Source organism: Falco naumanni, chromosome 10 (assembly GCF_017639655.2).
Source record: "Falco naumanni isolate bFalNau1 chromosome 10, bFalNau1.pat, whole genome shotgun sequence".
In the NCBI taxonomy this organism is placed as follows: domain Eukaryota; kingdom Metazoa; phylum Chordata; class Aves; order Falconiformes; family Falconidae; genus Falco; species Falco naumanni.
The window spans coordinates 5,796,987-5,812,363 of NC_054063.1; the positions used below are offsets into that span (position 1 = coordinate 5,796,987).

The 15,377-nt window shown below is 38.7% G+C and overlaps 1 protein-coding gene across 5 annotated transcripts in view; it reads left to right on the forward strand.

Moving 5' to 3' along the window:
- PLEKHA7 (pleckstrin homology domain containing A7) overlaps nt 1-15,377 on the forward strand; it is a 160,105-nt gene that overhangs the window by 48,577 nt on the left and 96,151 nt on the right. The gene's annotated exons all lie outside the window — the stretch shown is intronic.

Sequence of the window (15,377 nt, forward strand, 5' to 3'; positions counted from 1 at the left end):
TTTCTTTTTCGTTAGGTAGCTTATCTAAAAACAACTACTAACCTGCTTATTCTGTATATTCGTTTGTGATAAAGATCACTTCGGTTTCTTGGGAAACTGGACTGAAAACAACAAATCTTAGCTGAATTGTTTGACCAACAGGCTTAGGAGCGCAGCAGAGATTATGCATTGTCATTGAACCCAATAGTCTGCCTCAGAAAAAAATGAAAGACATCCTTTGGCAGCCAGGTTAGATTGCTTTTCCCGCATGGGTGTTTTCTCCCAAGTTCTAGTGTTGTTTTAAAGTCCTCTTTCCTTCCAGCGCTTTTCTGTTATAACTTCTGTTGGGGTTTTATTTTGGTTTTGTTTCCCCCTATATAAACATCCAGTTAGTCTTTAATTCTGAATGAGTTTTGAGTTTTCACTAATACTGTCCTTCCTCAGTTCCAAATTTGTCATTATTCTTCAGTGTTGTTGAATACTTCCCTATTCTTGTTTCATACAGAAAGGAAAAAAGTCTTGCCATTGTGTCTTCTAAGTACTGCTTCTTATATTGAATCTTTGTACTATTTTCTTGCTAAGTAATACTGTTATTTTCAAGCTCCATGTAATGATTTTTCCTACATTTCCTATAATATTTTCTTCCTTCTGTTTTAGTGTCCAGTATATTTCTTAGCAGACAGGGAAAATATCAAATATAATACTTTGTATGGGAGTAAATTACTGACTTATTGTATTGATGTTACAATAATTTCTGCATGACACTTCATTCTGTTTTTATGAATACTAAACATTTTATATGCGTTTTTATATATCATCACAAAACTGTCTACAGTTTGCCTGCTTTCACTTCTAGACTTGATGAAGTTGATTTAGATTCAAGTAATGAGGTTAGGTTCTATTTCTCCCTCAGTCTGCCTTTTTAGTTTTAGGGAATTTTCGATTACTTTACCAAGGATGCTACTTATTTGAAATACCTGAAAGTGGTCACGAGCTTGCTCTTCTCCAGTCTTTCAGCCTATCCTTACTTTTTGAAGTGCAGCTACACCTCAGTTAAGTATTGCATACCTTTTCAAGTAGCAGCATTAAATGCTGTAACAGTTAACAGGTCAGTATTAAGGTCACTGTAAGTTCTGGAACACACGGTATCTGTGCATCAAAATTATTTTCTTTGCTTAATTTTGTTCCAGCAAAGTAATAGGGTACTACAAGGCATGCTATGCCAAACAATGCTAATGTGGTTATTTTAAAGTGAATTTGGCACTAAAACGCGGAAGTAAAATTCAAGCAAACATGGCTGCAGTTGGAATGAAACCCACTTGTCTCTTTTATTGGAGGTGGTGTTTGGCAAGCAGGTCTGGATCCCAGAAGCAGTTGTGTACTGTCATCGAACCTGCATGTGGAAAGAAATAAAAGGGGCACTTGGCAGATGTTGGATGTCATTGTGTGGAGGCTTTCTCTTTTGTTCTTACCAGATTTCCTCTTCCTCCTCTCTCCCCCTTACACCACGCTTCTGCTTCCTGTTTCCAAATCACTGAACTGGTACAATGCTCACCAACGAAGCGTTCTACTTATGTGTAAATCATCTTAAATTCAGTTTTTGTCTGCCTATTGTCATCTCATTTATTCCCATCTTTAAATGCTAAGTACTGCTGTACACCTGTTTAAAAACTGTGTAGTTGCCACCACATTTTAAAGTTTAAATGGCTTTTATATTTAAACAGAGATTTCAGAGCAATAAGGCTTCTGTTGGTTTAGAGCTAGGAGCAGAAGACAAAAAGAAAGCTCTATTCTGAATATTCCCACACATTTTTTCCCTCAAATGCTACAGCTGTTTTATCCCTTCATAATTCTTTAATCGGAGGATTTCAATACTTAATTACCAAAAAAAAATTAACCTCGCATCATTCCTTTGCTGTCAGCCAGTATTTTCCTTATTGTGTGGATAAGCGAGGCATTAAGGGACTAAGTGATTTTTTGCAAAATGGCATGGTGAGCCACTGGCAGCCTCTAAGACTCCTGGTTTATAAGCCTGTAATCTGCTGACTTGACACTAACATTCTTTTCAGCTGGCAAATCAAATGGAAACACCCTAAATCCTGCTTGGGACTAAGAAGAATTATTCTGAGATGAGAATTATTGCATAAATGTCTTACTGCTGTGATTATCAGTGTCAAGGAGGCACCAAATGAGAAATGAGTAAATATAAAGGATAGAAATATCAGTGCTTTAGGGATGGGTGCACAGGACGACTCATCGGGTCCAACCACCGCAGTGTAGCAGAATGATTTCATGGCCCTCAGCAGCTGTGGTAGTAGGGGTGAAAGCTGCCAGTACTTATCCTAACATCCCTGATGGGGCAGCAGGGAAAGGTGACTCGGACAGGCCTGACAGAAGGTTTTTTCTCACATGCACACAACTTTTTTTTTTCTTCCCCCCCACCCCCCTTACCTGTGTATGTTTTGAGAGTTGGTTTTGGAATTAGTGCTCCATAGCAGGCATGAGAGCAATTATGCTTATAAAAACTGCTTTTTCAAGTCTGTTTGTAAAAATCCAGCTGATGCCACATCATTTGTGCTTCAATGCCTTTTCAAGCTTTTTCTTTACAGCCAGGAGAGGTATAAAAATTTCTGCAAAATGACATGCCCAGGAGCTTGTTTGTTTTTCCAGTAATATCAGTTGGGCTAATAAAAAAAATTACTTCTCTGGGCAAACTGTGAGCTCTTTGTATTATTCTGGCATTGTCACAGGACTTCAGAAATCTGTGCCATATGCAGTGACCTAGGGTGTCTGCATGTTATTCTGTGTGCAAGTGTACATTGCATTTATTGTGTAAAATGGCCTGTGGTTCCTAAGTTGTAACTGGTGGGAACAATCTTGACTGAGCTTTATGTGTGACAGTGTGCAGAGCTAATTAAGAAGCATTCCCTTTTTTTTGAGAATCTAGCCCTTATGTTGTAGCCTGTGATTGTTTGGAGGGTTTTCCCCCTGCTGTTTCATCTCCATTTGAAATGTTGTTACCACACTTCACAAATAAACCACCCTTTTTTACACCTGGACACGTAATAGGCGATGTAAAACAGTGCAGTTAAAACACTATAAAACCAGCTGAGTTATACGAACAAGAAACGAAACATGTCACTGAGATCAGGTTTAGTTTTAAATTTAAGATACATCTAAGGTAGAAGAACAAGCTTCCATTCTTTCAAGTCAGGCCTTAAAAGGTACCTAGAATAGTGACTTAAATTAGTACCATTTTCCTAATGGCTGGCATGCTGATTATAAACTTGTGACAAATCAAGTGAAACTGATTCAGTCGTCTTCCAAAACTGAGAGACAAAATAAAACAATATGAGAGTAAATAATATGTCATGGGGTAGAGATATTCAAAATTTTAAAGTTTTCCACTGCAGCTAGCCCAGATAATGAAATAATTTTAAAATCTGTTTGGTTTGGGTTTTTTCATATTTTCCTTAAACTAAGCAAGTCTGCATGTGAGGGCACTGTATACCTTTCTTTGCTCTAGTAGTATAGGTAGATTATCATTTAAGTCTGTTTGCCATTAGTCATGCCACTGGGCTATATCGTAGCTACTCGCATGTCTTCCTGCTTTTGATTTGGCTTTTCCTGTCCTGGGGAAGGTGTGCCCACATAAAGTTTCATGTAATTTACCATTGTATTGTATATCAAAAGAAACCTTGCTTTCAGTATTTCTTTGATTTAAGCTGAAGTAAAGTACTACAGGAATGCATGCACATAATTTTATTTCTATATTCAGTAACTTAAATAACGTGGTTTAAGTTTCCACGTTCTATCCTTCCCTCCTGCTTTCCCATAGTCGAGAGTGTAGCACAATAAGATTCTTTTTTTTTAGCAGGGAAAAACTCAGTATGATTTTTTCGTACCACTGTAATGTGCAGTGCAATCTGCTGTTGCTTATAAAACGATAGCGTGCATTGCACATTTCACTGACAATTGTAAAAGAAATTTTTGTCACTAAGTTCAAGGTCACGGATCTCATGCATTTTCAAGGAAATTCTTGTTAGGGGCTGAAATCGTGTTTCACCTGCAGTCTGGATCTTCATTAGCTGATAGGAGGGATTTGCGGCATTGGCAATAAGTTCTGCTGGTTGCTGGCTGGCTGCCAAGGCAGGGCTGCTGTTGAAGGCAGCAGGTCTCTCTGCCTTTCGCCAGCCTGAAAGGCACTGGGTTTGCAAGAAGAATGTGGTGCAGGGTTTTATGTCGAGTCAAAACCGACCGGCTGTCCTTGCTTTACTGAAACAGTTGCATGTTTATGATTCTGTAGTATGTGATGTCATGAGGGTGTTGGCTTTTAGGAATTTCACTACCGAGGAAGCAGTTTGAAATGCAGGCAGAATCTTCAAGACCTTCAGATATGCACTTGGTTTCTTTTTAGTTAGCTCTGAACAAATGTACAGATGGATACATACATACATTATTTTTTGGGGGGTAAGGATTTAACATATGGAATATAGAAGCAATTTAAGTGGATACAGTACCTGAAGGCAATGTCGAGTCAGTCTGGATTTTCAAACTCTGTTCCTCTTCCAGGATATCCATTCTACCAGGTGTCGTGCAGGTATATCATGTTTTAAGTTTTATCCTTTAATGCACTTGCATATAGAGCTGTAGTGTGATGCTTGTGTTACCATATTATTTTTTTTTTGTTTCCATTTCTTTGTTCTCCAAGAAAAACTATGAGATCGGAGAATTAGGAAGCTGAAAAACATAAATACAGTTTTAGAATGCTTTATAATTAGGAATATATTTAGAATGACTTTATAATTAGGTTTGCATTTATTTAAAGCAAATATTTATTTTTTTTATTTATAAACATACTAAGTATTTTGAGAATTTTTCTAACTGGAGAAATGAAGTTCCAACCTTGCAGGTTTTTTAAGTGAGTTATGTATTCCGATATTTCAGTCACTTATTAGGAACCAGATATCTGCTGTGTTGAGAAATGGAAATCACACAGATTTCTAGAAGCATGAATATTTTCAAGTCTCTTCATGCAGAATTGCATAAGGTAAATACAAGTACTTACTGTCATTATGCTTTTAAGACAATTCATGAAAAATGTGCACATGTGGAAAGGTGATAAACGCTAGTGTTGTGATAAAGCTTAATCATACGAGCTTCTTATTATCTTTTTACCTCACAGTCCTGTTTTATTAAAAATCCTTCCTTTTGAGAGTGCTGTATAGCAGTTTTCTCGTGAATGGGTTGGATTCTAACCATGAAATTACTGTTCCTGCTGTGGAAGACTGTAATACTGCTAAGTAATTAGAGGGAATGTGTTACGATACTACTTTGGCTGAAAGATCTCAGGTTTCCGGCACACCTTAATAAAGGAATGTAATCTCTGTTTATTGTGTCTAAATCTGAAGTCCCTGCCTCTCATGCTACAACAGTAACAGAGGGAGGGGAAAATCTGAGTTGGAACAAGAGTTTTGTGTTATAGAAAGATGAGTAATAGCACATTTGAAGAGCAGGGTAAGAGAATAAGTTAATTATTAACATGTTCCTATCCAGAGAATGAACCTGACAATCTGGTGTATAAACTGCAGCATGCAGAGTGGTATGGGTTAGTTTTGTAAGGCTGCAGTGATAGTAATTTGTGAATGGAAACAAGAGTGGTTCTGCATAGTGTTCGTTTAACCACTTTTTCCTGGGTTTCTTGAAACAAATCCCTGCACTTATTTGCATATTTGGATCTCTGTAGCACTGCTGGGCTGCCTGGCCAAAGGTACCAGCAGGGTTTTATGGAAATCAGAGTTAGCCATTTAGAGGTCAACCACGATGATTGCTCATGGTTGGTGTCCTTTGGCCTAACTTTGGAGGATGCTGAAGTCTAGTTAGTACCCTTTCATCTTTTTTCTGGCCTTTTTTTTTTGTGTGTGATAATAGGCATGGATAAGCTGGAAATTAAAGATGACAGAAATTCAGTAAATGGCAGCTGATGTAAAAGCCTTCTCTTCCCAAAAGTATGTTAGGTGCTTAGTCAAACACACACCTTTTCACTCCGGCTCAGTAAGATCAAAATGACCAGAACCCACCACCCAACTCCCTGGTTTCCAGTGACCTTCAGGACAGCACGAAGGTCTCGTGAGTGAGTTCCAACTCCTCACCTTTCTGTTGTGAAAGGAGATAGATTGAAGTTGCTGAACTTTGGATCTCTGTTGTTTAACTGCATTTTGGGTTTTTTTATTCTCTCTCTGTTTCTTACATGTTTGTAAATAGATACTCTGCATTTAAATAAAGCCTGTGTTCAATAATTTTCACATAAGATAATTAGCTTATGCGATATGCAACTGAGATAATTAAATCCTGTTTTCACAGAATGGTCAGGGTTGGAAGTGACCTCGGAGATCATCTAGTCCAACCCCCTGCTAAGGCAGGTCACCTAGGGCAGGCTGCACAGAGTCATGTCCAGGCAGGTGTTTAATGTCTCTGAGAAGGAGACCCCACAGCCTCTCTGGGCAGCCCGTTCCAGTGCTCTGTCACCCTCCAGGTAAAGGAGTTCTGCCTCATATTCAGATGGGAGTTCCTGTGTTGCAGTCTGTGCCCGTTGCCCCTTGTCCTGTCGCTGGGCACCGCTGCGAAGAGCCTGGCCCCGTCCTGTCGGCACTCGCCCTGGAGAGATGTGTGTGCATCGATGAGATCCCCTCTCAGCCTTCCCTTCCCCAGGCTGGGCAGGCCCAGCTCTCCCAGCCTGTCCCCATACGGGAGATGCTCCATGCCCTCATCACCTCTGCAGGCTCCGCTGGCCCCTCTCCAGCAGCTCCCTGTCCCTCTGGAACTGGGGAGCCCAGCACTGGGCACAGCACCCCAGATGTGGCCTCAGCAGAGCAGAGGGGGAGGAATCGCCTCCCTTGACCTGCCGGCCATGCTTCTCCTCATGCACCCCAGGGTCCCGCTGGCCCCTTGGCCACGACGGCACACTGCTGGGCCTGGTGTTCTGTGTATGCAGAAAGTGGACACGCTTCCTTTTGTCACCAAGTCATTCCGACTTTGCAACTCTGTTTTCTGTTATGGTACCTATAAAGAAAAATTCTTTACATTGTGTACAACCACTGATAACTCGGCAGCTTCAGCTATGTAAAATTAGTATTCCTGCAGTCATTTTATAGCTCGTCCTCAATGCAGAATTTTCTTTCACAATAGTGACATATATCCATTTCTGTCTGGGGAGTAATACAGTTTACAAACACAGAAAGGAATTAGGATTTTTATTCCGCTCTAGTTGTCATATTCTGGTGGGTGAGTGAACATTTTCGAGTACAATAAATGGGCAGTGAGACTCGGTTTATCATAATTGGTTTGTGATCTCTGTGGAGTGAGGATAGTTAGTATACATTATGCTAAGTTTGTATGTTGGCAGAGACTAATATGGCTTGTAACTGGGGTGACATGTCTTGAACAGTTCTGGAAAAGCTCTGTCTTAAGGAATCTCTGCCTTTTGTGTAGACAAGATTAATTTTTTTAGTGATCAGAATTATCATTGAAATTGCATGGCGTTTGAAATGGACTGTTTTTTCTGTTAGACATAAGGACTAATAGTTTTGGTATGATATTTTTGTGGAAATGCGGTCTGAAGTATGGATCATAGGCTTTTCTGGAGGAGTATGAAATCAGTGTTGTGTTCGTTTATATATCTTTTTTTTTTTTTTTTTTTTCCTAAGATTCCTTGTGACACTGTTTATACTTGGAGATGACCAAGATCTAGTCCCCAAAACTAGGTCACTCAGGGTGGCATGGTCTCTTGGCTGGCTGTGAATAACAGAATTGCATAAATCAGGAGTTCATCTTGGGGAATGTGTTTCTGAGCCGTATTGTAACTCATTTTTGGTATCCATGCAGTGCAGAATTGGAGTCTCTTGGGAGCTTTTTCATATTTGGACAAAATTTACGGATTCATAGAATTTATGTTGAGATTGACAACAAATTTCTTGTTGTTTCTTTTGTGGCACAATGTAGGAGATCTGTTCTATGTAGTAGCTGTAGACAATACTCCGTGTGATTCAAAACCACTTCCTCTGTTACAGTTTTATCATCTTTATTAACATAGACATTCAAAGAAAATATTATCATCTCTTGTGCCTGTACTTTAAGCAGCAAATGTAAAGTTTAGTATTGGTGGTAATCAAAGCATGTGGCTAGAATGGCCTTAGCCAGGTAGCTTGCATTTTTTCATCTGCTTAATGTTGTAATGTTAGTTTTATTTCATATATTATATAGTGTAGAAGGAAGTCTGTTCAAGAGTCTTTGAAAATAAGTCTTGTAATGCTTTGATTTTCCTGAGTTTCATCAGTAGAGATTAAGAGCAAAGTCTCTTCTGGCAGAGCTTGTAAAGGCTGTGCTCATGTCTTTTCTTCTGTGCTACCATGGTATGGCAAAAGACCTTTTCTGTAAGAACGTTTGATATTTCTCATTGCTTTAGGCTGCTAGAGGAGAAGATGGTAGTCTTATGAGTATTTCTTTGGCAAAGATAAAATAAAGAGGTCTAGTTCCTAGCCAGATTTGATAAGAGAAGCCAGAGCTTTCAGATCCACTGGGATTTTAGTAGGTTGTAGCTATTTTAGAAACTGTCATTGTTTTTGTTTGCCTCAAAAATACACATTCAAACCCAGTTCTGAGTAGGAGGAATTACATCTCTTTCCTTACATGGAAACATGAGATAATACAAAACCCAACCCTGTCTCAGCTACGGAGCAATTATTGGTGTTTCTATAATGTAGTTGGAGTTCTGCCGTGATACTCTTCCCAAGGTTCTTCTTTAGAAAGACTTCTTTTCTGACGCATATGCATAGGGGTTAAGACATAGGTGTTCTGTATAGTTGAGAGATCTTACTGTTTTCAGTAATTACATTCAAAGTAGCAAAACAGTTTTTACGATTTAAAAGGGCTGTCATAGTCCCTTGGCCTAACCAATGTCAGACCTGTCTGCAGCCCTTCATAATGCTGGAACTTCATCTTCTCGGGAGGTTGATGGAAACCGTGTTCACAACAAAATACTGCTGTTCAGATCAAGACTTCCTTGGAACCGTGCATGCTATTATGCTTTGTCTGCTAAAAAAGAAAAGGAGAAAAAAAATAGAATAGCTATCTGGTGGGGGAGAGTGAAAGCTTGCAATTTTGTGAATTCAGGATGAGTCAGTTGCAGCTCTGCAGTTGATTCCAAATGCAGTAATGCAGAACCCATCCAGTCATATCAATATTGTAAACAAATGATTACAATTGAAACTAAGCAACAAACTGACAGTGCTCAACTGTGGGAAAGGGAAGAGATCTTGCAGCATTAAGCTGCTGCTTTTCTTTTGAGGAGGGAGCCTTTGCCCACTTCAAATGTTGCTCTTCAATTAGCATCCATTTCCTAAATTAAAAAAAATGCTGCTGTATTTTTAGATAGAGGAATAAATCTCGATCACCTCCATGTTGTAAGGTGTTAGGAGACAGTGAGTACTTTTAAAGGAACACAAATACTGAATTTTCTTTGTGGCATAATCTGACAAGTTCAGTTAAACTAAAATATTTGAGAAATAATAAGGTCAGGCAAATAGCAATCAAAAATAATAAAAACATCTATTAAAATATTTGCTTGTTTGTAAACATTAACCAAAGTCCTGGGTAACTATTTCATATTGCTGCTCTGAATATTCAGCAGTATGCATGTGGATGACAAGAGATTTACAGTTGCATTTTCCTTGGAATAACTAAATCAGTTGAGCAAAACTTCCTGTATTTTTCATTCTTTGTTGGTTCAGAGCTGTGTTCCCTTTCCCCTGTAGGGAGAACAGGAGGGGAAAGGGGAGGGCAGAGTTTTTGACAAAACTGACAAAATACATGCAAGAATATGGTGTGCTAAATTTGAGCTAGCCTTAGAAGCTGTTTCACCAGAGTTTATTTTTACATATACCTACAATAAAATGTAGCTTTCGTATTAAGACAGGGAGATCAGTCTCTGCTTTTTAGATGGATAATTCCTTTTTTGAGAGTAGGGAAGAACTAGTGAAGAAAGCTGTTGCTGCTATCACTAGCTATTTCCCTTACATCTAAAAAGAAATACATTAAATTCAGGTTTAAGTAAGAGAGGGAATGATGTGAAGAAGCTGTAGATGATGATTTTATGTATTTTATTCTCTGCATTATTTAAAATGTGGGCAGGCTATTTTTATATTAAAATGGTTTAAATATAATATAGTCGCTTTACAGGCAAATTTAAAGATTGCTTTTAAGCAAAAAAAAAAACTTTTTTTTTTTTTTTTTCCAAGGGGCCTCATGATTAGAATGTTATTTGGGCTTGACAGAACAAACAACGCATTAAAAAGCTTCCCATAATAAAAAGTAACTCATTAAGCAAGATTGAACTTGAAAAAAAGGGTTTGCTTGCAGGGAGTAAGTCTTACATACATGCTGCTCTCTGAGAAGACAAAATAATAGGAAAACTGTTTAAGGATGAGGCAGATTGCAAGATCACCATCTCTAAATTTTGTCCAGAAGATACCAGCACAAAATTGTGAGTGAGAGATGTTGATCAAGGTGTGGGCTGGTGTCGCGGTTCCTGCGCAGCTTTCCTCAGTTGCTTCCTTAGAAAAGTGGAGCTGGGTAAGAAGGCTTTTTTACAAAATGCCTCATAGGGGAAGTCTTCCCTCTCTTCCTTGTATTCTACCTCTCGCCTCCCCTCCAACCTCACCCCCTTTTTCTCCTCACTTGAATGATTTTATTTTTTTTTAAATCTCTCCTATTTTGCCGTATCCAAACTGGCCATGAGAAGCCTCAGCTCTGTGCCAGTGACCAGCAGATGGACACAATCCCGCATGTGACCAGCTGGTGATCTACAGGGCCAGCTGTGAAACTGCGAGCGGGTTGATGCTGCCCCGGTGTCACAGCAAGCACTTGTGAAACCGTTGGCAGTGGCATGCTGCTGGTGTCGCCCGTGTTGGGTTATATTGGGAATTGCCTTTTTTAGGTGTGTGTGGCACTTCTGGCATGCTTAACGCACCTTGCCTTCTGGCTCCTCAGGTCTCCTTCCAGGTCCCTAGTGTGGCGCTGGTTATGCGGGCTGGTAAGGGTGTGATCAGTTGAATGCCTGGCAGATTGCAACAATTCGTCGTAAATCATTGTGTCAGAAAAAGAGGAAACTCTGAGGGAAAATGGGAGCATAATGATAATGTTATCTCTTAAGTGTCCTTAAAAGGAGACAAAAGTATGAACTGTGTATGATGCAAAGCAGTAGCTCTGATGTGGATCGTTTACTTTTCTAATTAGTTCTGACTGAAACTTTGAATATTTCTTTTTGTTTATGATATCTGGTATTTCAGGCTCTTATGCACAGAAATGTAATTGTAGTTGTTCTTCTAATGACATTGATATTTGGCCAGTAGAACCAGTTATAACAAGTTCTGTGTCACTTTTTTCATAAGAGCTATTTCCTAATGTATTCTTCATTACAAAAAGAAAATGGCTAGCGTAACTAGAGATTCAGATGTAAAATCTTTTGTACGTTTTATTATTCTGAGGATTTTGGCATGAAAGGGCAGTTTGTTTCTTTATTTGTGGAACTTTATGCTTTATTTCTGTTGTTTTAGAGAAATTTGTGCATGTGGGTGTTCCAAAACAAAATTGTTCTGTTGGTATAATTCTACACTAACTTGGTTTCCTGAAAGATGACGGTTGTTCAGAATTCTCTTCAGTTCTTCTCTTTCTTCTGTTACCATTTCTGCCTCAGCCGTTGACTAATTTACTTACGGAATTGCGTTAACAAATTATCATAGTTCATAGTTCAGTAGTGTGCTTCCCAAGATTTACACTGTGGTTACTTCTCTTAGAGTTGAAGCTGCTTGGATACCTCTTGGATCTTTTAAAAATCCTTACAGGGATGTGTCTGGAGGTTTTCTGAGATTTACTTGGCGTGTTTGGGGGTCAAGATTTTGCAGCAAAATGTACATCAAAGAATCATCCTATAAAGCTGAGAGTGTACGCTCTTAATACGTTGGTTTTGAAATTAAATATGGAAACTAACTTTGTGTCTTAGAAATTAGGCCTAGTGAGAAATGTTCTTTCTAGTAGATATATGTGAAGGAAATACTGACTTGTAGTAAATCCTGCAGTTTAAAGAATGGTCCTAGAAATGGTCCTGGCTTGCACAACATTTAGTTGATAATTTGAGAAATGTAAACTAGGAATTTGTTACAATTTAGTATGGAGAAAAAAAGTTGAAGCGCTGGCAGAAAATTGGTAAGGCATAAATTGGCATGTTTATGCAAATTCAAAACTGATTAAATCAGAAGTGAGGGCATTGCAGAACCTTAGAAGTTATTTTTAGAACAATTAACTATAGGAAAACTATAACCAATACAGTGATTTGTGTTAAAATTTGAATAAGTGTCAGCCAATATTTGAATTGTAACAAATTGTTAACTATAGATAATATCTATTCAAATAAGATGTAGATTATATTTAGCCTCACTTCTTATGCTGTTATTTTGGCAGGTGTATGATTTATGACATTGTTAATCCAGTTTCATGAGTCCTGCAATTCATTTGAAGGACATCTTCCGGCAGAAAATGAGCATAAATTTGAGCACTTAATAAATGGATACTTATATATTCAGTTTTTAGAGTTTTTGCAAGAAAAGACTATTTCTGTCTCACATGCTGAGGAGAGCCATCTTAAATTGAAGACACTTACTTGAAACAGACGGTCAGTCCTGTTGACATGTAAATGCCTCTGTGCACTGCTGAGATGACTGCAATGCAGATAATACTGATGGTGCTAGGCTTTTCAAAGTCTACATCAGGTTTTCAGCTCCTGTAAGTGGTTTAATTTACTCGTAACTTTAGGTAAGGAATAATCATCTGCTCAAGACAGGTAATTACAGTGGAGAAGATTCTAATGGCTGAGATTATGCCCTCACATGGGGAGGGTGCATAAGCAGCTACATACGCATGCTGCTTCCCTGGCGCGTCTCTGATACATCTTGCCCCAAGTGACAAATCAGATGTCACAGAGCGCTTTGTCAGAAATTAAACCCCATCTCATTTTCAGACATTGTTGTGCATTGCTTTCTTTCCTTTGAAACTCTTGGATGTGTTACTTCTTAAGTTGTGCTTGCTGTGACATTGCTGATGTTAGCTCTGTCTTCCCTGTGGCTACTGCCTTCTCCTGAAGCGGGACATCAGGACACAATCTCTGCTGTTTTCTTTTACTCTCCACATTCCAACTGTGCCTGTAGTTTGTCCCTTTCCCTAAAACATTGAAGACCTGTCCCTTTTAGGATTTACAGAGCCTCCTGTTAAGAGGCTTTGCCAGTCTTCTGCAGGGTTATTGTAACTTGTTAGAGCTCTGTAGTGCTTTCCCTCCTCTTCCTTATTCCCATGTAAGTAACCCACATTTTGCCTACTGCTTTAACTACATCACCCATTTAAAAAATCCGTTTCTTGGCTCTCCTGTTAAACTGCATCAAGTTCAAGCTTGTCTTACTTGCTTTAAGACGTGTCATTAGCTCTGTCCCCACTCCGTTTTCTTACCAGGTTACTCCCTCTGTTTAAGTCTATTCAAATGTGGCTGCAGTAAAAATGATGTGGTTTACATTTGTCTGCTATTGACTGGGTAAGATTGCTAGATTTGAAATACATCCTGGTTTACAGAATTTGTAGCTCTTGGTGTGTAAGAGTAATTATTCACTTATTACTGTTCTGAAAATGTCTTATTTTTCTCAGCCTGTTTTGGTTTTTACTGCTTTCCCTCCCATCCTTCTGTACTCTTGCAGGTAAAAACTAGAGTGGTACCCTTTGTTTTCCTAGAGCCATTCTGTCTTTTCCATTGCTCTGAAAGTTGCCTGAAAAGTAAAAGACAAACTTGGAGCATTACCCATAACTGTGAGGTCTTTTAATTGTGCCTTTGTCTTCTGTTGGTATGGCGTGAGGGAAGGTCAGTTCCAGGTGATGTTAGGGATCCAGAAATGTTGTTCCCCAGAGCTTCTCTGTTGTAAATTGTTCACAATAATGAAAGGTGAGCGTGTCTATATCCCTTAGAGAAATGTATGTATATTGTCTTGCAGGTCGACTGGATTTTGATTAGAATGATTTTCACGTGTGTCCACAAGATACTTCTGTTTTAACTCCAGCTTTTGTGAGATGTTCTGTGATGTCTGAAAAACAGTAGCAAGTGTTGACATAGGTTTTGGATGGTGAAAGATGCAGTCAAGTTTTTCTTCTGATTCTGGCTATTCATGTGGAAAATACAGGCAGGTTTATTTTCTCCTTGCACTGTGTTACCGTAGATGGATAAAATGCAGAATATTTGGTACGTGGCCTGTGCCAATTTGTAATCCTAAAATCTCAGTTTAAAATTCTGAATTGTTCCAGTTCAGGTAAAGCAGCACTGATCTATTAATGGCTACTAAGAATCTTTTATATTCCTTCACTGGCAGAATGTTTTTCTCTTATGGATTTATTGCTGCTGTCTGCCAGGCCTGCCTTATTTTCATATGCTGGAAACATTAGGCAAATCTGCAGTGGATTTGCTAATGTAAACTTTTCAATTGCTACACACCATGGGCCTTGATTTCACTCCTTTGTGCTTTCCCTCTATGTTCTTTTCTGCCCACTCTCGCCCTGCTGGGTCATCATTTACTGTATTTCAGATGCTAAAAGCTTCTAAAGATAAGCCCCTTATATTTAAGCACAAGCTGTTCTGAAAAAACCCAGTTGCTTAAATGTCATTTTTTAACATGTTTTAAAACCTACATTTTCTGAGCTAAGCTAGTGAATATTTGTACTTTGTAATACTGTTGGCATCCTCTACTTACTGCAGTGATTTGAAAGAAACTTCCTGTGTAGTTTACTAACATTAACATATATTAAAATGTTCTTCTAAAATATTCTCTGCTCTTTCTAGATTTAGCTTAAACTTGGGTAGAGTACGGTTTATCAACGTTCACGAGCATACTTCTATAATCTCTGGGTTTTGTATTATAACTGAATTTTTAGATGCTGGAAGCATTATAGGTATGTAGTGAGTTGCAGCATTTATTCTTTTCTAATTCAGTGCTGGACAGGTCAGGAACTGCAATAAATGTTTGGGTTTAGGTTCGAGGCAATGCTGTTGCCTAGTTAGTTCTGTTAAGTAGTTGTGTCCCAATACATGAATCCGTTCTGTACTCTGTTATTTTTAAACTATTGATTCTTTATTGGTTGTTTTTCCAGTTGTGAATGTCCTCATGCCGTTCGTTTTTCTGCAGTTTATTCAGCTTCTTGTTGCATCACATGCAGCATATTAAGCCCAGCTTGAATGCTAGCCAGAACTTTTTTGGTGCAGTGATCTTCGTTAATCTGCTGATCGTTGTTAAATGCAAGTGGAAGTGGGGATC